Source organism: Mustelus asterias, chromosome 30, assembly GCF_964213995.1.
Source record: "Mustelus asterias chromosome 30, sMusAst1.hap1.1, whole genome shotgun sequence".
Taxonomy (NCBI): domain Eukaryota; kingdom Metazoa; phylum Chordata; class Chondrichthyes; order Carcharhiniformes; family Triakidae; genus Mustelus; species Mustelus asterias.
In genome coordinates this window covers 17795687-17816678 of record NC_135830.1, presented here as the reverse complement: position 1 = coordinate 17816678, position 20992 = coordinate 17795687, and the positions used below count along the sequence as shown (strand labels likewise).

The window sequence follows — 20992 nt, the reverse complement described above, 5'->3', positions numbered from 1 at the left end:
TGGTGGAGGCAGGCACGCTGACATCGTTTAAGACTTACCTGGATGGTCACATGAGCAGCCTGGGAATGGAGGGATACAAACGATTGGTCTAGTTGGACCAAGGAGCGGCACAGGCTTGGAGGGCCGAAGGGCCTGTTTCCTGTGCTGTACTGTTCTTTGTTCTTTATCATATTTCGAAAAACGAATGACAGTCTCAGATAAGATGCAGATTGTATCTTACCAAGTGGCTGAATTGATTGCTCAACAGACAAAACCACATACTGGAGCTGAAAAAGTGATTCAGCCTGCCTGCAGCTTGATTGTGAAAACTTGGGTTGATGATGATGCTGAGCGAGAAGTTATGGAAATTCCTTTGTCTGATAATACAATTCACACAGGAATTGTTGATATGTCAGCTAATAATGAGAAGCGTGTTTCCGAAAGTATGAAGAATTCTAAATTTGCCATTCAAGTTGATGAATCGACCGACATTTGTGGAAAAGCACAGTTGCTTGCCTATATCAGATTCATTCACAATGACGAAATAATCACACAGTTCCTAATTTGCAAGGAACTTGAAAAACATATCAGAGGCAAGATATTTTCCAAACCTTGCTTGTGTATTTGGAAAAAGTTGAGATTTCATGGGATTCTTGTATTGGAATTTGTACGGATGGAGCGCCATTTGTGATAGGGAATGTGAGAGGCTTGGTGGCATTCATCAAACAGAAAAATCCAGATGTAATATCAACTCACTGTTTTTTACACAGAGAGGCATTAATCACCAAGACGCTTGTAGCTGATTTGAAGTTGGTTCTAGATCAGACTGTGCGCATTGTGAACTTCATCAAGGCAAAACCACTAAAGGGGCAGTTATTTGCTCAACTCTGTAAAGACATAGAATTTTTGGAACAAGAAGGGAACCCATTGTACCACCAACTGGATGACAATGACTGGTGTGCAAAGCTGGCATATTTGGCCGATATCTCTTCCCGGTTGAATGTGCTCAGTGCCAGTATGCAAGGCTGCGATGACAATATCCTCACAACTACAGACAAACCAGCTGCACTGAAAAAAAAGCTTCAGCTCTGGCTCGGAAGAGCAATGCAACATAATCTCGAAATGTTCCCACTGGTAAAAAGTTTTCAAACAAGCAATGAATCGTACGGCCTCAGACAGGAACATCTTGCAACACTGGTAGAAAAGATTGATCATTACTTCCCATCGTTGTCGACAGAAAAAATTCGACTGTGTTAGAGACCGCTTTGCGAATTCCAGCTGTTCAGGTCTGACATTGGATGAGGAGGAGGAAATGGCCTGCATTTCGAGTGATCGCACCTTGAAAATGAAACACGGGAGCATGCCACTGGACTCTTTTTGGATATACAACCAGAAACAGTATCCACACATCTCTTCAAGAGCATTAGCTATTCTTCTACAGTTCTCCACGACATATTGTTGTGAACAGAGATTTTTAGCTCTGACAAATATCAAAGACCAGAAAAGAGAAAGGCTTCTTTGTGTTGATGAGGAGATGAGAGTTTGTTTGTCTCAAATTAGACCAAATATAAATGAGATTACCCGACAAAAACAAGCCCACACCTCTCATGGAGTTTGCATACTTACTTAAGGTTACATATGCAAGGGGCTCGTCTATAAGTATATTTTGGGAATGAATCATGTTTTTATGTCGCTGCATTGTTTTATACTTTCTGGATGTTCCATGATCATATTAGAAAGTAGTTGTGTTCTATGTTATGAATGAAGCACTGCGAGGAGTTGTTTTTTTTTGTTTTTGAATGTATTTCTTATCAATAAAAATTTTGGTGTGGCACAAGCAAATTTTTATTCCGAAAGTGCGGCCCCGTGAAAAAGGTTTGGGAGCCACTGTCCTCGCGAAACGACTTCAGCCCCAGAGGACGATTGCTCAAGAATGTAAAGAGCTCGGAGGCAGAATGATAGAACCTTTATCGTGCAGAAGGAAGCCATTCGGCCCATCTATCCTGCACCAGCAGTAATTCCACCCAGGCTCCATCCCCGTAATCCCACATATTTACCCTGTTAGTCCCCTGATTCTAAGGGCAACGTAACATGACCAATCAACCTAACACGCACATCTTCGGATTGTGCGCCGGGTGCTCGGTTTTCTTCCACACACGCAGACACGGGGAGAATGTGCAAACTGCACTCAGTCACCCGAAGCCAGAACTGAATGCCGGGCCCTGGTACTGCGAGGCAGCAGTGCTCACCACAAAACGCACAGTTGTCCGATATCATTCACTGAGTTACCTGTCCGCAGTTCAGCAAGAGTTGGGGTGTTGAGAACAGTGGTTCCACTGAGATTCGAACTCGGATTGTTGGATTCAAAGTCCAGAGTGCTCACCGTTAAACCATGGAACCAACAGGGCGCCAGCTGAAAGCAGGAGGTCTTTCACCCCGATCTCACACATACACACTCTTGCTCAATTATTGCCAGGCTCCTGTCGAAGGGTTGTTGTTGTTTGACACCAACTGCTCCTTTGATTCGACAGAGCGTCAAAGAGTGGCGAAGGATGAAAAAAGAAAAACACTGATGCTGCAAGCATCTGGCGCCAGAGTCTCAGCAAAGTGCATTGACAAATTGTCCTCTCGATTCGTACTTGGTGAAAAATGTAAACGAAATGTTCTTGAGAAAATCAATTACCAGCATTGGCGAAGGAAAGGAAGGTTCCGCCGAGATTTGCACTCAGATCGCTGGATTCAAAGGACAGAGAGCTCACCATTACACCACGGAACACAGAACACGTCAAGGAACTGCAAATGACCTGCGAAACCTGACTATTTCTGGAGATATCTCCCGAAAGCTCTTGCGGTGAATTGATTTGCTGTAGATTTGGGGCACTCTGTCTTCTGAGCTTTTCTGCTTTCAACGGTGGCGCATAACGATACGTTGTTGTCACACTTGCTGTTGCTGTCACACCGAATGAAAGAGATCAAATTCTTCGAGTGACCATTTGCCAGCGGTGGGCGCGTTCTGGGATATGTGGTGTACCAGTGAGCGCTCTGGAATCTGAATCCAACAGCCCGAGTTTGCATCGTGGCGGAGCCTTGCTTTTTTTTGCTAAAGCCGATGATGGGTTTGCAGGAGGGCATTTTATTTTAAATAGTCAGAAAGTGGAAATCTAAACATTGACGAAATCTCAGCAAATTCCACGGCAATCAAATTGCAGACGCTGCAGCGAATCACTCTCCTGGTGTCATTGCATCAGCCCCAGAGGATGATTGCTCAGGAATACAATGCGCTGAGAGGCAGGGAAGCCACTGTAGACAGTGGGGCCCATCTTCATGTGTCGTGTCATTCACTCACTCATCTGTCCCAATTTAAAGAGTTTGGAAGCGAGAGGCCAGAGTGCGATCCGTTACACCATGGAATCGACAGCACTGTGACCGAAGACACTAGACTTTTCTCCCAAAACACACACGCACCTACACTCGCTCTCTCTCACGCGCGCGCGCACACATACACACACACACACACTTGCTCAATAATTGCTGGACTCCATTCGAATGGCTGTTGCTCCGGCACCAGCTGCTCCTTTCATTCAACAGAGGATTTGAAGAGAAGAAAAAATATGAAAAGACATTGATGCGGCAGGCATCTGGCGCCAGAGGCTCAGCAATACGCATTGTAATAGCAGTTGAACTGGCTGACAAATTGTCCTCTCGATTCGGACTTTGTGAAAATATTGAACAAAACTCCCTTCGGCAAATCAACCATCAGTGTTGACTAATTAAAGCAAGGTTCCGCCGAGATTTGAACTCGGATTGCTGGATTCAAAGTCCAGAGTGCTCACCATTACACCACGGAACCCAACACGCAGTAGCCGCCTGCAAATAATCATGCAATACCTGTGCCAGTTTGAACAGCAGTGAGAAAAATCATTCCCATTCCACAATCCCGTCAATTACCGGCAGCAATTCATTTTGGCAATGCCCTTGCTGTTTCCTCCTAAAATAATGAGTACGCTATCTTCAACTGCATTGAATTTCACTGCAGCTCACCACATTCAAAGAGCAATGTTAGCATCGACCTGTTATAAACTTTATTGTGGTAAATCTACTGAACAGCATCAGCTGTTCACCCTCTATTTTCGTCGCATTGGAAGCCAGTGTGAAAATGTGAACAATTGCTAACCTTAACAGACAGGAAGGAGAGTGTGTCTGTGGATAATTGGCACTGCGCACATTGCTGTAATCAGTATCTGGGAGAATCGGGCAGGTGGGATCCTGGTCATCTAGTCGTGAGTGGTCGGCGCTTTCAGGGTCGCAGACTGGCTTCCATGTACTCAGATTTAATGTTTTTGATTTTTTTTAAAACTTGAAGTACTTCCTGATCGAAAACAGCTCTGTCAGAATCAGTGGAGTGAGATTTGTAGTTTTGCTTGCGAGCTGGAAATGTCACATGTGCAACTGGTCAAGAACAAACACGGAGAGTGAAGGACAGTGATAGGGTGTAAGGTTCTGCCGATAGAGATCGTGAAACAAGGTAACGTCTGGGTGCTAATGGGCCAGATTTAACCGTTTACACTGACAAAAATATCACGCATTTCTGGATAAAAATTCCCAGGGTAAGAAGAAAACTTCTCACCGAACGAACATTAGTTTTCATTCAGACACTGAGATCAACAAAGCGGGATGGGAAAAGATTCAGTTTGAATGGTGACGCTGCCCGAGGGATGGAGAGCTGGGGTTCATCCAGGAAAGCAGCAAAGGTTAAACACGATGGAGTCTAACGTGGGGCTGCAATCAAGGATTCTGAAATTACGTCTGATATGGTCCGACTAAGTGCAGCAATTATTGAGCAAGTGCGTGTGTGTGTGCGTGCGCGTGAGCGTGAGAGAGCGAGTGTTGGTACGTGTGTGTGATTTAGAACATAGAACATAGAACAGTACAGCCCAGAACAGGCCCTTCGGCCCACGATGTTGTGCCGAGCTTTATCTGAAACCAAGATCAAGCTATCCCACTCCCTATCATCCTGGTGTGCTCCATGTGCCTATCCAATAACCGCTTAAATGTTCCTAAAGTGTCTGACTCCACTATCACTGCAGGCAGTCCATTCCACACCCCACCCACTCTCTGCGTAAAGAACCTACCTCTGATATCCTTCCTGTATCTCCCACCATGAACCCTATAGTTATGCCCCCTTGTAATAGCTCCATCCACCCGAGGAAATAGTCTTTGAACGTTCACTCTATCTATCCCCTTCATCATTTTATAAACCTCTATTAAGTCTCCCCTCAACCTCCTCCGCTCCAGAGAGAACAGCCCCAGCTCCCTTTTTGGGAGAGAAGTCCAGTGTCTTCGGTCACAGAGCTGTCGATTCCATGGTGTAACGGATCGCACTCTGGCCTCTCGCTTCCGAACTCTTTAAATTGGGACAGATGAGTGAGTGAATGACACGACACATGAAGCTGGACTCCGCTGTCTACAGTGGCTTCCCTGCCTCTCAGCGCATTGTATTCCTGAGCAATCATCCTCTGGGGTTGATGCAATGACGCCAGGAGAGGCATTCGCTGCAGCGTCTGCAATTTGATTGCCCTGGAATTTACTGAGATTTCGTCAGTGTTTAGATTTACACTTTCTGACAATTTAAAATAATCAAACCCGAACCACCGTACTGAATTTTGACCACGAAACGTCCAGTGAAGCTGATTTCAGAGATTTGCAATCAGTTGATCATCATCGCTTTAGTCATTGTTTCATTTCAGGCCACTTTCGCCTGCGACACATTCACTCAATCATGATATCACTTTATGATGCCAGTAAAATGCACCTCTTTCCTTGTGTTCAGGTCCAATTATCCTCACAAACGGAGCAAATTCAAAATGTTCTCCTTAGTTATCGATTGTTGTAAACCCCGGGCCCTGGCGGTGAAAACACTGATTCGGCAGCAATAGATCACCCGGACCCCACCATCACCAGCTCAATGTTGCACTTGTCTATCATTCCTTGTGTCAGTTAATCTAACGCGGTCTTGAACCAGGAACGTTTCGCGTGTGAAATGAACGTGATAACCACTACACTACAGAAACACAGCAGTCCGTACAGCTGAAGAAGATCGGGTTTACTGGAGAAGCAACAAAACTGCTTCCACAATCCCGTTAGTTTCTCATTTTACATTGCCTCTTCTGGTTCCTCTCATCAAAATGAATGATGATACATTCCACTGCGAAACATTTTGGTGATCACATGTTTGACCAACGTTATTCTTAACGTTTAAAGCAAATTAAGTGAACATCTGACGGTGGGGGAATTTGAACCCACTCCTCCACAAATAGCGCTATCCTCAATTTAGTGTCCCAGAATTCTCATCAGTGACACCATCAGAAGTGATTGCTACCAGAGCTGGTATTGGCAGTGAACCCATCAAGATGGGTCCCCAGCTCAACAACCACCTCATCTCAGGAATCAATTCAATGAAGCTTGGTTCCACCCAGACAGGGAGAGAATAGAATGAATAAAAAAGAACAACAGAGGGGAATTGGATGGAGAGACTGAGCGAGGGAATAACCGACGCAGATCTACAAAGAGAAAGATAGAGACGGAGTCGGGAAGACACTAAACGGAAAAAATGCCAATTCAATTTGATTTAAATTAAAGAAAAATAAAGTTGAAAGCATTGAAAACAGCAAATGCTATGGCCGTAAAAATATATTCTGGCAATGGTGCTGAAGAATTCAGATTCAGATCTTACCGCCATCCGAGCTAAGCTGTTTCTACGCTACAACACTGCCATCTAACCGCCAATGCTGCAATTTGCCCAAGATTGCCCGGTTTACAAATATCAGGTCAAATCCAACGCCGCAAATTACCATCAGTCTACTCCTGATCATCTGTAACGTGACGGAAGGGGCAATAAACAATGATATCAGGAGGAATTCCAATGCAAACTGGAGGAACATCGCCCGATCTCCCGATTCGGCACTTACTGCGTTCCAGAATTAACACTGAATTCAAAAACTTCAGAGCATCTCCTTTCCTCCATCCTCACCCAATTTCCATTTATTTTGTTTTATTTCGTTTTATCTTATTTATTTATTTTTATTACTTTATATATTCTTTTATATATATATTTATTTTTAAAATTTCCATGTATTGCATTGTTTATTGAAAATCTCACTTTCCATCTTGTTCCCCCTCTCCCTCCACCCCACTCGGGCCGTCTCTTACATTTCCTTTGTTCTGCCATTTCCACATTCTGATCTCTTAATGGGCAGTCAGCAGCTCCCTTCTCAGCCATGATCACCACCATTAAAATTCCCTTTTTCTTTATTTACATGGAACACCTTTGTCACCCACCCCACACCCATATCCCCCACCATTACAGTATAAATCTCGTCCAAATTTCTTTGTCTTCAGCTCTGACGATGGGTCATCCAGATTTTGAACGTTAGCTCTATTCTCCCTTCACAGGTGCTTTCAGACCTGTTGAGGTTTTCCAGCATTTTCTATTCTTGTTTTAGATTCCAGCATCCACAGTAAATTTGGTTTTTCAGGAGGCACTTGTCAGACAGACTTGTCCCTGGTATACAGAAAAATGCTGAACTCGAAACAAAGCGCCAAGTTAGCATGGATAGGATAGATTAAAATACTTGCAGGCAGTTTCCTTGGTGATCTCGTGGTGAGGATGTGGCGCTTTCACCGCAGCGGTTCGATTCCTGGTCAGGAAATCAAGATTTATTGTTCTCTTGCAGCACATGATTTAAGTGGAATTGGAATTACTTCCTGGTCGAAAACAGGAGTGATATTGGTGCCAGTTTCAACAGTACAGAGAGAAATCCGTCCAATTCCACAAACCCGTCAATTACCCACAACAATTTGTATTTGCATTGCCTCTTTTGGTTCCTCCAGTCAAAATGAATAATGATATATTCTCGGAGAATTCCTATTGTACAGAAGGAGGTCGATCGGCCCATCGAGTGCGCACCGACAACGATCCCACCCACGCCCTATTCCCGGAAACCCACATGTTTACCCTGATAATCCCGCTGACAGGCGGGTCAATTTAGCATGGCCAAGCAACCGAACTCACACATGTTTGGAAAGGAATCCGGAGCAGACAGAGGAATCCCACGCAGACACGGGGAGAACGTGCAAACTCCGCACAGAGTGACCCAAGAAATTTAACCTGAGCCACTGGCGCTGTGAGGCATCATTGCGAACCACTGTGAAACCATGCCGTCCTATTCTACTGCATTTTATTTTACTGCAGTGTTAGTACCAACCTGTGATAAACCAGTTTGTGGTAATTCTGCTGATCAACATGAACTTATCAGCGTTAATAGACGGTGGGTTCCAGCCCCAAGTTGGGGGCCACTGTTTGTACAGAAGGAGGTTTGTACAGAAGAAGCAACTTTGCTGCTTTTCTGGGTGAACTCCAGCTCTCCATTCCTCCCGCAGCGTCACCGCTCAAATTGAGTCTTTCTCCATCCCGCGCTGTTAATCTCACAGCTACTGCTTTCTGAGTGAAAACTGCCTCGACCTCACTGGAGATCGGAGAGTTACAATTAAACGTCTTCTTGTCACTGCGTCCGAGATTTGGACCCAGACCTGCGAGGTATTTGTGTCAGTGGAAACAATAAAAATCTACTCCATCAACAGCCAGATTTCAGCCCGCATCTCCATCTATATCGTCAGCGCTTTGTGTCCTATTTCTCTCCTTTTTTTGTTCTTGACATGTGACATTTCCAATTCAGACACAAAAGAGGAAATCTACCTACTACTGATTCCCGCAGAACTGGTACAAACCTGGAAGTAACGCAGGATTTTTACGCAGCAATAAACCTACTTTCCCTGACCGGGAATCAAACCCGGGCCGCGGCGGTGAGAGCGCCGAATCCTAACCACTAGACCGCCAGGGAAGCTGACCCAAATTCTTTAAAAGATTGATTTATCCATGAGCCTTTTATTTTTATTTCAGACTCTTTATTCACCAAAAACAAGTTTCTCCTTTAAATTGTCATGTTTAGATCGAACCCAAGGGACTGTTCAGCTAATGAAAACAGCGAATCCTGTTAGCTGCAACATGAAATCGACCGTGAGGTGAAATAGTCCCGCAGCTGGTCATGTGGCACTTTCAATTTCCAAAACCCACAAAACTCATCACTGTGGCTTCTGTGAAACTTACAAGGTAACACACGGCAGACATTCACCACGGAGAGCAATTGGCAGAACTCATTTATGAAACATTATCCTGTCGCTTCTCTTCCTGTTTCTGTCGCTGCCTCTCATCCAGCTCCCTCTGGTTGTCCATTTCCCAGGGTCAGTTGGCTGCTTGATACAGACACAGAGAGTTGGTGAACCGGATCTTTATCTGGAAAGCAAGGAAAGCGAATGTATGACACACGGCATTGAGAGGAGATGGAGCTTAGAGATAACAGTATAAAGAGACACAGATATCTCAGCTTCCTGATCCAGTTCCTGATTGCAGGAACGTACACAGTGCCAATTATCGACTGTCACGCTCTCCTTCCAGCCATGAGCACGGAGTCAAGATTTGAAGTGTTTGAAGTCTTGCTACAGTTATTCAGGGTTGTGTTGAGACCACATCTGTAATAGTGTGTTCAGTTTGGATCTCCCCATTTTAGACAAAATAAAAGCAAAATCTGAGGATGCTGGAACCTGAATCAAGAACAGAAAAAGCTGGAAAATCTCAACAGCTTTAACGAGAAGGAATAGATAGCATTGAAAAACTGCAGGGATTCTATCATTCTCTGAGTTTGATAGGGTGGATGCTGAGACATTATTTTCCCTGGTCCGGGAATCTAAAGCACGTGGGTACAATCTCAGGATAAGGCGCGGATGATTTCGGACTGCGATGAGCAGACATTTCTTCACTCAAAGGGTAGTGAATTTGGGGAATTCTCTGTGCCAGAGGGTTGTAGATGCTCCATCATTGAACACATTTCAGTTCGGGCTGGATAGATTTATGATCTATTCAGGAATGAATGGAAGCAGGGATATGGAATTGGAGCAGATGCTCAACCACAAATTAATGTTTTCATTCTAATTGTTAAGTTTAATGGTATAATGGAAGCATGTATATAATATTATATGTAATATATCTGAAGTCAATAGTCATTAAATAATGTTGGTGACAACAGGTAACAGTACAGCCGGTAACACTTCAGAACTATTATTATTGACGACCACGGACCCATTGCCAACACACAACTGTTTGCCGATAAATGCAGATGGTGAGAAAACAATAAAATCACCGTCCCTGGGTGGTCTCGAACCACCAACCTCCCGGTTAACAGCCGAACGCGCTGAGCGATTGCGCCACGGGGACTGAGACAGTAACGGCTAACGACATTCTAAACTAGGGTGTCCATAAACACAATTCTCTTTCTGCAAAACCTGTTCCAGAACTGCAGCATGACCGCACCGTGTATAGAATTCTATATAAGCCTCTTTGGTTACGTTGATCCCGCAGCATTTCTGTAGCGTGTTGGTTATTCTCTTTTTCCTATGAACGTGTAGGTAAAATGAATCCATGTCTCTTATCACAGGGAGGAATTCAACGGGAGGGAAGGGAACTGACCACCAGAAGCCCAAGGATCCAATAGTTTCCACTCAATCATCAATAACACCATTCACAGCTGCACCTGCATCCAAATATTGTGACCCATTTCTCTCAGAAATTGTTCCAAGAGTTAATATTTTCCTTGTTTTCTCCTCATTTTGAAATGAGACTCGCTTCAATATACAACTCAAATGGAATTCGAAACCTGACGGACTAATAGTCACTGGGTAACATAAACCCCATGGTGTTCATTTCCAGATTCACAACATTCAGCTTTTCAATCAAATGGAGGAATTTACTACTGAAACGTTTTAGAAAATTGGTTTGAATATTGTTTGTGACTCACTCAGATACTGTTTAAATGATACTCGAAGGTTCAGTGCGCGGGATATAATCCATAAACGTTTTGCTGAGCTTGTGTTCGGTGTATTGTGAGGTTTGAACGGGGTTGAATCTTGTGTCCCACGGATGGGCGGTAACCCACTCATTGAAGCGGCAGTCGCCGCTTTTCTGCTGGCAGCGGATGGATGATTGGAGAATGCGGGGTTAAATGCTGCTGTTTGTCCCTGTCTCACTTACTGTGGAATCGGGGAAGAGCGAATCACTGATGCGTTTGTTCCCCGTCTATGTTGCCTCGAATGACTGTTGTTAACGGAGGTGACGCTGTAGAAGTCTTTAATAATAGAACATAGAACATATAACATAGAACAGTACAGCACAGAACAGGCCCTTCGGCCCACGATGTTGTGCCGAGCTTTGACAAAATCCGTTTGCTGCTCTCACTCTGAACCGATTGTGTGATTGGACAGATTGCTGGCGTTGCGCCATTCCTCTCATTGGTTGGATAAGCAGTGCAATGGGACGGGGATCTGTATTTCTGTCTCGGACAGAGGATTTCTCTCACTTCTGAGTTCCGGACTCAGGGAGGATCATGGCGAACTGTCTCGCTCAGACCCTCATCATTATCTCACTCCTCAGTAAGGTTTTTTTCCTTCCCAGTAAAACTACATGCTCCTCCTGACTGCTGCAACCCAGATGTTATTGTTGCTAAAACAACAGTGATGGTGGAGATGATAATTGTATCGCTCAATATGAGGCGGACTCTGATTGTCATTATTGTTGTTATTCCTGTTAGAATGGAGCACCAAGACAAAGTGGATCAACTGGGTCCTGAAATATCGGTTAAAGCGGAAAGGACTGTGACACTAATCTGTGCCTCAGAAACTAGCCATCCTAGTCTTTATGTATAATGGTACAGTCAGCACTCCGGGAAAGCGCCAGTGTACATGTTTCAGCTTAGTGGAGAGAGCGTGCAAAGGAACACCGACATCAATGATCGCGTTTCTTCTCAATTTGATTTTAAAAAAAACAATACTAGCGAGCTAACGATCATGAACGCACGAAATTGCGACAGCGCTGTGTATTTCTGTGCCATGGAGCCCACACTGCTGCAGAGATACATCGAATGCGGTACAAAAACCCCACACTGGCAGTTCCAGTTGGTGCCCATCAGGGTGTCCTCACACACACACGGCAAATTCAGTTTCCACAGAGAGTGACGGAGATTCTTAACATTACAAAAAAAAACACTCAAAAAACAGCAACTGGTGTGGTCCAGTTGCACAGTTATATTAATTGATAATCGTAACTTACAGTTGGAGAACCATAGAATCATAGAATCCCTACAGTGCAGACGGAGGCCATTCAGCCCATCGAGTCTGCGTCGACCACAATCCAACCCACGCCCTCTTCCCGCAACCCCACATATTTACCCTGCTAATCCCCCTTACACTGGGGTGAATTTTACATGGCAAATCAACCTAATTGATATAAGATTGTTCAATCGATCTGAGATACATTAAATGGTTTTCCACACCTTTCTTTGCCTATTTGTTCCTGACTGCTCTTGTCTTGACTGATTTTTGAAAACTATGCCCATTTCCATTTCTCAGACTTAAACGTAAACATTTAGTGCTTTTTCTGTCACCTTGTACATTAATTTAGAACCTCTCCAATCTGCTACTCAGCTATTTGGTCCCGCTTTCCATCCACATGACTGATGAAGATTTCGCTTTGTATTCAATCGTTTACTAACCCTGACACTCTTAGTGCGAGCCTGCTGGTCCGCAGTATGGAATGAAAATTCAGCTGCCGCTCTTACGAGAAGCAAAGTTATAGAATTTCCAAAGTAACATTGTTATTGAGTTCAGCTCTTTGCAGATAAATCCTACCCGTGACCACACTGCCGATGGCAGCTTCTGCCCACAGCTTTCCTGTGCTGTTCTAACTCTGATCAATCTCACCTGTGCTGTTTTATTAGAGATTTTATTGTAGATATTGATCTTTGCTGCTTTTTCCTGTTTGGCACTGTTTGGATCAGCAGTGCAACAGGGAGGCAAGTTTTCTTCCACTCTGAAAGAAGATTCCACACAATGCAAAGTTACAAATTGAGGGAACATCATATGGAAATATCTCAGACCATTCATTATTCTATCACTTCTTATGAAGTAGATATTTCAACTAAACATTCATCCTCCCCTGTACCATAGCTGCTATCCCAAACATGATTGATAGCAAACTGCTTGTCTTGTTGCTGGAAGGATGAATATTATCACTCTCCACTCAGAACGGAGCCATCAAGACTCAGGGGACCGGTCGGTGCCTGAAATAACGCCTGAAGGGAAAAGTAATCCCCTGTCGTGGGATTACCAAATTTACTTTGTTTCTTTCGTCTCTCCACCAATGGGTTGAATTGGAGATAAAAGAGCTGTGAGATCATTACTTGAATTGGAGAACAAGGGAGCTTGAAGCCGATTGGAAGTTATCTGATCATGTTTTCAGCAGTGAACCAATCAACAGGGGCCCAGATATGACTCAATTTCTTCCCAACTGTTGACGCAATCAACTTCAGCTTCAAACCGCTCTGGCCAAATCTGCTGCGAGCTCTCTGCAAACATGTCTCCTGTTACTCTGTATTTATTCCTCACAGCGGCGACTCTTTTAACCGGGAGGTTCACAAGTTGCTCAATTCTGTGTGACACATCATTGCCACATACTATATTCTGTCGGGCGGTTCGCTCAATACAAAGGGGGAGGGGTAGATGATCAGGGAATGTATTGATCTCAACATGGAATAGTTATCCCGTTCTCGCTGTCCTCAACGCTGAACACTGTTGAGATTCGACAAATTTCCCCAAGGGAACGAGGGAGAATAGTTTGGGCTGGGATTCAAGCTCCTCTGATGTCAGCGAATAAATTTGACAAACATCAAACTTCAAGCAGACAGACCGTGAGCAGGTTCCAGTTACAGGAACTGAAGACTACAGGAACTGTAGAAAACACAGCAGCCAATTTGGACTCAGCATATCATTCCATTCAGTAATATTGTCGTCCTCTGACCGTTTCAGTAATTATGATTGGTGAGCAGATATCAAACAGGACATTTCTACTGCTCTTTTTGGAAACAGTGACCATGTGATGCATCACCTCCAATTGAGAGGGAGGACGGTTCAAAGGTCACCGAGAGGTTGGCAGCTCTGACGGTGCAGCATTTCCTTTGCACTGCACTGTCTCCCCGATAAATTCCCGGAGTGTTGTTTCTGACAGACTGCCGGTGTCTTGTGGAGCTGAAAGAATCCCTGAACCGACTGGAGACAGAATCCGGGGGAAACCCCAGGGGGTCGTGACCACTCAATAACCCAATCCAGGGAATACCGACTGAAATAAACAAATGGAATTTAGTAAAACAAAACGACAATTAATTTAACCCCGAGAATAGGGAAATAAAGTTTTTCACTTGATGTTGCGCCTTTTAAAGAGTCCGGATATCTGAAAACACTTACTAACCCAAGGAAGCTCATTCCCAGTGTAGTCGCTGTTGTGATGATAGAAACGTTATTAACACAGAGGAGAGTGGGAATGTTTAATTCTCTGTCCGAAAGGGATATGACGAAGACACTGAGGTCCAAGTATTTTCCCGTTACGTTGATCTTATTAACTAAATGATGGACATCTCCCTCGCTCTCTCTTTCTCCCGTTCTCTCTCTCTCTCCTTTTCTCTTCATGATACATTGAGAAACCAGGTTGATTAGAAATACTGTGCTAAATGTCTTATTCAGACTACCCAACGACATTGGGATACAATGATTTATAGAGGTCACTCTCTCATCTTCTGTGCCTCCCTCCTCCAGGTACCATGCTTTGTGGTGGCGCTAGTTGACCAGAAACTTCAAGTAGGTTAGTGCATGAGTCTACCTGACAAAGTGCTGCACTGTTTCCAGTACCTCCTGCAGTATTGCTGAGCTGGGAACTCATTTGTTACTCACCAACTCTTACAAGCTTTTCATCAACCTGTGTGACCGGACAAGGAACACACCTTCTGTAACCACAAAGCCCTGAAGTGGGATTGGAATCCAGAGCTTCAGGTCCAGAAGACCTGCTTCCGTATTGGAACTTCCGTAATTAACATATTGGCTCTTGCCCTCAATACCCTGCGGTTTCTGGTGTCAAGACGCACAGATATTCCCTGTAACTCCAGCTGTCACCTATGACACGGGGAACTGACGATTCTGCACATGAGGTCTTGGGACGCCATCAGTGAAACAGCGATTCTCAATTTTGTTAACATTGCTACACGATCCTGCGGAATTTTATTATTGCACTTTTATTATGGGTTTTGCTACTTTGATATTAATATTATATCTGATGCCTTTGTCAGTTTGATGGTGCAACATTTGTTGTTTAGTATTGATACGCGATCATTTATCTCAGTGTTCTGACACTTCTGCGTCGCTTGCGCAATTATGTAGACGGATGATTATCACTTTAATAAACTCATAAACGCACAACTGATAAGTCTGGATTGTTCATTTGGAAAGAATGGCAGTCTTGAAAGCTCGTGAATAATCAAAAAACGATGACAAGCAAATTTCAAGCAGCTAATGTATCAAAGAGAGATCTATATGTTTTTATTGGGGGTTCATCTGCAAGTAATTCTATGAGAAACAATAAAATATATGTTTTAATTTCATCATATTATTCAGATGAAGAACATTTTCTATCGATTTTTCTTGCATCACATTGATTTCTAAAGCCCACGAACTGTTGTCTCCACAGTCCCCGTGTCGAGTGAGTTATTGTACAGGCTCCTCACCTCTCTGTTTCACCGTGCCTCACTGCACTGTAATACACCATAATGTCTGACAGCTCAATCGTCTGAACAGTGAGAGTGCTGAAGCCTTTCACACGGTCCACAGATAATTTAAACCTTCCCTCAACTGTTTCCTCCCTGATTGTGGATACGAAATTCTCGGGAGCTTGATCAGAGCACTGCCGGTACCAGAATACAATTTTGTTTTCAGTGTCAGGAACATTGTAATGAAGAGAGATGGTATGTCCTTGATTTACCCGATACATTAATAGCTGAAATGTTTCCGAGTGACAAGGAACAGCTGTCAAAGCAAAAACAAAACTAACATGAAGATACATACAGGGAAAAATAAATAAAGTGTTTGCGCAAGTAGATGGAATTGACTAATCTATGCGTCTCTCTAACGATCTGTCTGCCTATCTGTGTCTATCTATCTATCTATCTATCTATCTATCTATCTATCTATCTATCTATCTATCTATCTATCTATCTATCTATCTATCTATCTCTCTATCTATCTATCTATCTATCTATCTATCTATCTATCTATCTATGGAGGGAAGGTCAGTGATGGAGCAGCTGATTGGAGCAGGTTGAGGCCGCGGACACTCACCCTGAGGAACTCCTGCAGTGATGTCCCGGGACTGAGAGAACCGGCTATGAGATAATCGGCACATTGGGGGAAAGGTTGAAAAGCAGAGGATGCTGATTTCAGGTAAATGGCAACAGCGGCAACATGAGGCAATATCTGTGGCTTTGGAGTGATCCTTGTTGTACCCCATTATTAGCTGCTTGCCCACCTGAATATCTCACTGCTACTCTCTGCATTACTGTCTCATCCCTACCTCTGAGTTACTCTGTCTCTCTCCATCTCTAGGGAAAATTATAATGGGGAGCAAAGAAATGGCACAAGAAGTGAACATATACTTTGGTTCTGTCTTCACAAAAGAGGGCACAAATAACCTGGCAGAAATATTAGGGAACCAATAGTTTAGTGAGAGTGCGGAATTGAATTGAAGGAAATCAGTATGACTAAGACAATAGAGCTGGGGGAATGAATGGGTTAAAGGCTTGCAAATCCCCAGGGCCCATGAGAGAGAGAAATATTTCTTGCTGGTTGTCCACCTCCTCCAGTCCCACCATCCTCCCATAGCTGTTTTCCTTTCATTCTGGCTCCATGACCATCCACAATTTGAATTGTTTCACCATTGGGAGCTGTGCCTTCATCTGTTTGGGCTCCAACTCTGGAATTCCTTCCCTGAACGTTTTTCTAAAAGTCAATCATGGGGTGTGGGCCTGGCTGATTCTGCCAGCGTTATCCTAAAGGACATTGGTGAACCAGATGGGTTCTCTCCATTTTAACACCCCCTTTTCCTCCAATTAATGTACTTCGTAAAACTATCTGGTCACACTTTTCGGACATGTGAACCTAAACCCCCCTATGACGCGAGATCACATTTCTCACATTAAGGCGCCTGTGAAGCATCTTGGGATGATACTGTTCCAGGTGCTATATAAATGCAAGTTGTTGTTGTGTGTGTCTGAGGGCCTGATTTTACCATAGCGTCACGCCCTTTTTCGGGCGCGTAAACGTGGTAAGTTCGGTTGTGATGACATTAACGCGATCCGCGCCCGCCTCCGCACAGATTGCCACATTACCGAAACCGGGAAATGGTGGTGATCCGCTTCGCGTCCAAAACGGGCGCAACGGCGATTTGCATGCATTTGCATGCATTTCAATTGAATTAATGAACTGCCCTCCCAACTTGATCAGCATTTCCCTCTTTTCCACTGATTTTGCCAATCCGTAACGGCGCCGAAATGGACCTGCTACCTAAAAGTCTGAATCGGGCGCTCTCGCTGTGAAGAGCACATTCAGTGCTTCCAACGGCTCTCTGACTCAGATCGGTGGGGCTGCGGTGGGAGGGGGGGGGGGCGAGGGAGGGGGGGGGAGGGAGGCGGGCCTGATCATTCTCTGGTTGGGGGGGGAGGGGAGTGAGGCGAGATCGTTGTCTGGTTGTGGGGGTGGGGGGTAGGAGGAGGAGGCGAGTCAGATGTATCTCCGGTTGGGGGAGGGGGGAGGGCCGATCGTTGTCTGATGGTGGGGGGAGAGCTGACCGTTGTCTGGTGGGGAGGGAGGAGGAGACAGGTCAGATATTCCTCTGGGGGAGGGGGGGGGGTGTGAGGCCAGATTGTTGCCTGTTGGGAGGGGGGTGGGGTGAGTGAGGCCAGATCATTCTCTGGGGTGGGGGGGGGGGGTGGGGGGTGGCGTTCAGGCCAGATCGTTCTAAGAGGGAGGCAGGAGGGAGGCGGAAAAGATGTATCTCTGTTAAAGGGTGGGGAGGATGCCCGATCGCTCACTGCTGGCAGGGGAGGGCAGATGGATCTCTGTTGGGGAGGCGGGGGCAGCGGGGTCTGCTGGCACTCTGCGGGCGGTCGGTGGGGGGCTAGGGGGGGCAGGGGTGGCGATCGGCCTGGGTAGTGGGGCGGAGTGGTTGGATAATGGGGACATTGATGTTTGTGGGGACCATCGCTCCCGCTTTTCACTCCCGGGCCACTTTCTCTGCTTTCCGCGGCTCGGGAGCGATCTGACACGGGCACGCCTTTTCAATTTTTTCTAACTGCGCATGCGCTGTTCAGGGCTCCGTTCGTTTCGGCCGCGCTAAGCCCCACCCACAGTGCCAATGGGACTGGCGATTTTTTTTTCAGGCTGAGTGCGTATGGGGGCGCCTGAAAGCCGATTTCCAAGTCGGATCTACATTCATCCCTCGATTTCCAAGTCGGTAACGGTGGAATGGAGGAAGAGTTCTTAGAATGCTGTCGGGATAGTTTCCTTGAACAGCATGTTACGGAACCGACGAGGGAACGAGCTATTTTCGATTTGGTATTGTGTAACGAGCTCGGTAGAATTAAGGATCTTATTGTGAAGGACCCTCTTGGGTCTAGTGACCACAATATGGTCGAATTTCTGATTCAGATGGAAGAGGAGAAAGTTTGGTCTCAAACCAGTGTCCTCTGTTTGAACAGAGGGAAATATGATAGGATGAGGGATGAATTGGCTAAGGTAGACTGGGAGAGCAGGCTGGCAGGTAGGATAGCTGAGGAACAGTGGAGGATTTTTAAGGAGATCCTTTTCAGTTCTCAGCAAAAATATATTCCAGCAAAAAACAAGGATTGTAAGAAAAGGGAGAACCAGCCGTGGATAACGAAGGAAATAAAGGAGAGTATTAAAATAAAAACAGCTGCGTACAGAGTGGCCAAAAATAGTGGAGAAACAAGTGATTGGGAAAAATTTAAGAAACAACAAAGAGAGACTAAGAAAGCGATAAAGAAAGGAAGGATAGACTATGAAGCTAGGCTAGCAATTAATATAAAAAATGATAGTAAAAGTTTTTATAAATATATAAAAAGGAATAGAGTGGCTAGAGTGAATGTTGGACCCTTGGAGGACGAGAGGGGGGAGTTAATAGTGGGAAATGAGGATATGGCTGAGTCTTTAAATAAGTTTTTTGTGTCGGTCTTCACGGTGGAGGACACAAATAGTTTGCCAAATATTAACGATAGAGGGTTGGCAGCAGGAGAAATACTTAATACGATTAATGTTACCAGAGAGGCAGTGCTGGGTAGACTAATGGGACTGAAGGTGGACAAGTCCCCGGGTCCGGATGGAATGCATCCCAGGGTATTGAAAGAAATGTCAGAGGTAATAGTGGATGCGTTAGTGATTATTTATCAAAACTCATTGCATTCTGGGGTAGTGCCGGTTGATTGGAAAACGGCTAATGTTACGCCGCTGTTTAAAAAAGGAAGGAGACAAAAGGCGGGTAACTATAGGCCGGTCAGCTTAACGTCTGTAGTAGGGAAAATGCTGGAATCCATTATTAAAGAGGAGATAGCAGGGCATCTGGATAGAAATGGTTCGATCAATCAGACGCAGCATGGATTCATGAGGGGAAAGTCGTGCTTGACGAACATGTTGGATTTTTATGAAGATGTGACTAGGGCGGTTGATGGAGGAGAACCGGTGGATGCGGTGTTTTTGGATTTCCAAAAGGCGTTTGATAAGGTGCCCCATAAAAGGCTGCTGAAGAAGATTAGGGCACACGGAGTTGGGGGTAGTGTGTTAAAGTGGATTGGGGACTGGCTATCCGACAGGAAGCAAAGAGTCGGAATAAATGGGTGTTTTTCCGGTTGGAGGAAGGTAACTAGTGGCGTGCCGCAGGGATCGGTACTCGGGCCGCAACTGTTTACCATTTATATAGATGATCTGGAGGAGGAGACGGAGTGTAGGGTAACGAAGTTTGCAGACGACACAAAGATAAGTGGAAAAGTGAATCGTGTGGAGGACGGAGAAGATCTGCAGAGAGATTTGGACAGGCTGAGTGAGTGAGCGAGGATATGGCAAATGGAGTATAACGTTGATAAATGCGAGGTTATACACTTTGGAGGAAATAATAACAAATGGGATTACTATCTCAATGGAAACAAATTAAAACATGCTACCGTGCAAAGGGACCTGGGGGTCCTTGTGCATGAGACGCAAAAGCCCAGTCTGCAGGTACAACAGGTGATCAAGAAGGCAAATGGGATGTTGCGAGGGGGATAGAATATAAAAGCAGCGATGTCTTGATGCCAGTCTGCAGGTACAACAGGTGATCAAGAAGGCAAATGGGATGTTGCGAGGGGGATAGAATATAAAAGCAGGGATGTCTTGATGCACCTGTACAGGGCATTGGTGAGGCCGCAGCTGGAATACTGTGTGCAGTATTGGTCCCCTTATATGAGGAAGGATATATTGGCATTGGAGGGCGTGCAGAGAAGGTTCACCAGGTTGATACCGGAGATGAGGGGTTTGGATTATGAGGAGAGGCTGAGGAGATTGGGTTTGTACTCGTTGGAGTTTAGAAGGATGAGGGGGGATCTTATGGAGACTTATAAGATAATGCGGGGGCTGGACAGGGTGGAGGCGGAGAGATTCTTTCCACTTAGTAAGGAAGTTAAAACTAGAGGACACAGCCTCAAAATAAAGGGGGGTCGGTTTAAGACAGAGTTGAGGAGGAACTTCTTCTCCCAGAGGGTGGTGAATCTCTGGAATTCTCTGCCCACTGAGGTGGTGGAGGCTACCTCGCTGAATATGTTTAAAGCGCGGATGGATGGATTCCTGATCGGTAAGGGAATTAAGGGTTATGGGGATCAGGCGGGTAAGTGGTACTGATCCACGTCAGATCAGCCATGATCTTATTGAATGGCGGGGCAGGCTCGAGGGGCTGGATGGCCTACTCCTGCTCCTATTTCTTATT

General features: G+C 45.1%; 1 protein-coding gene and 3 non-coding genes across 4 annotated transcripts in view; all 4 read right to left on the bottom strand.

Annotated features, from left to right (window-relative positions):
• LOC144480811 (uncharacterized) overlaps positions 1 to 20992 on the bottom strand; it is a 992083-nt gene that overhangs the window by 275902 nt on the left and 695189 nt on the right. The window lies entirely within an intron of this gene.
• trnaq-uug (transfer RNA glutamine (anticodon UUG)) lies at positions 3758 to 3829 on the bottom strand. Its single transcript has one exon. It is a non-coding gene; the product is annotated as a tRNA-Gln (tRNA).
• On the bottom strand, positions 8808 to 8879 carry trnae-cuc (transfer RNA glutamic acid (anticodon CUC)). The gene has a single exon. It is a non-coding gene; the product is annotated as a tRNA-Glu (tRNA).
• trnan-guu (transfer RNA asparagine (anticodon GUU)) lies at positions 10236 to 10309 on the bottom strand. The gene has a single exon. It is a non-coding gene; the product is annotated as a tRNA-Asn (tRNA).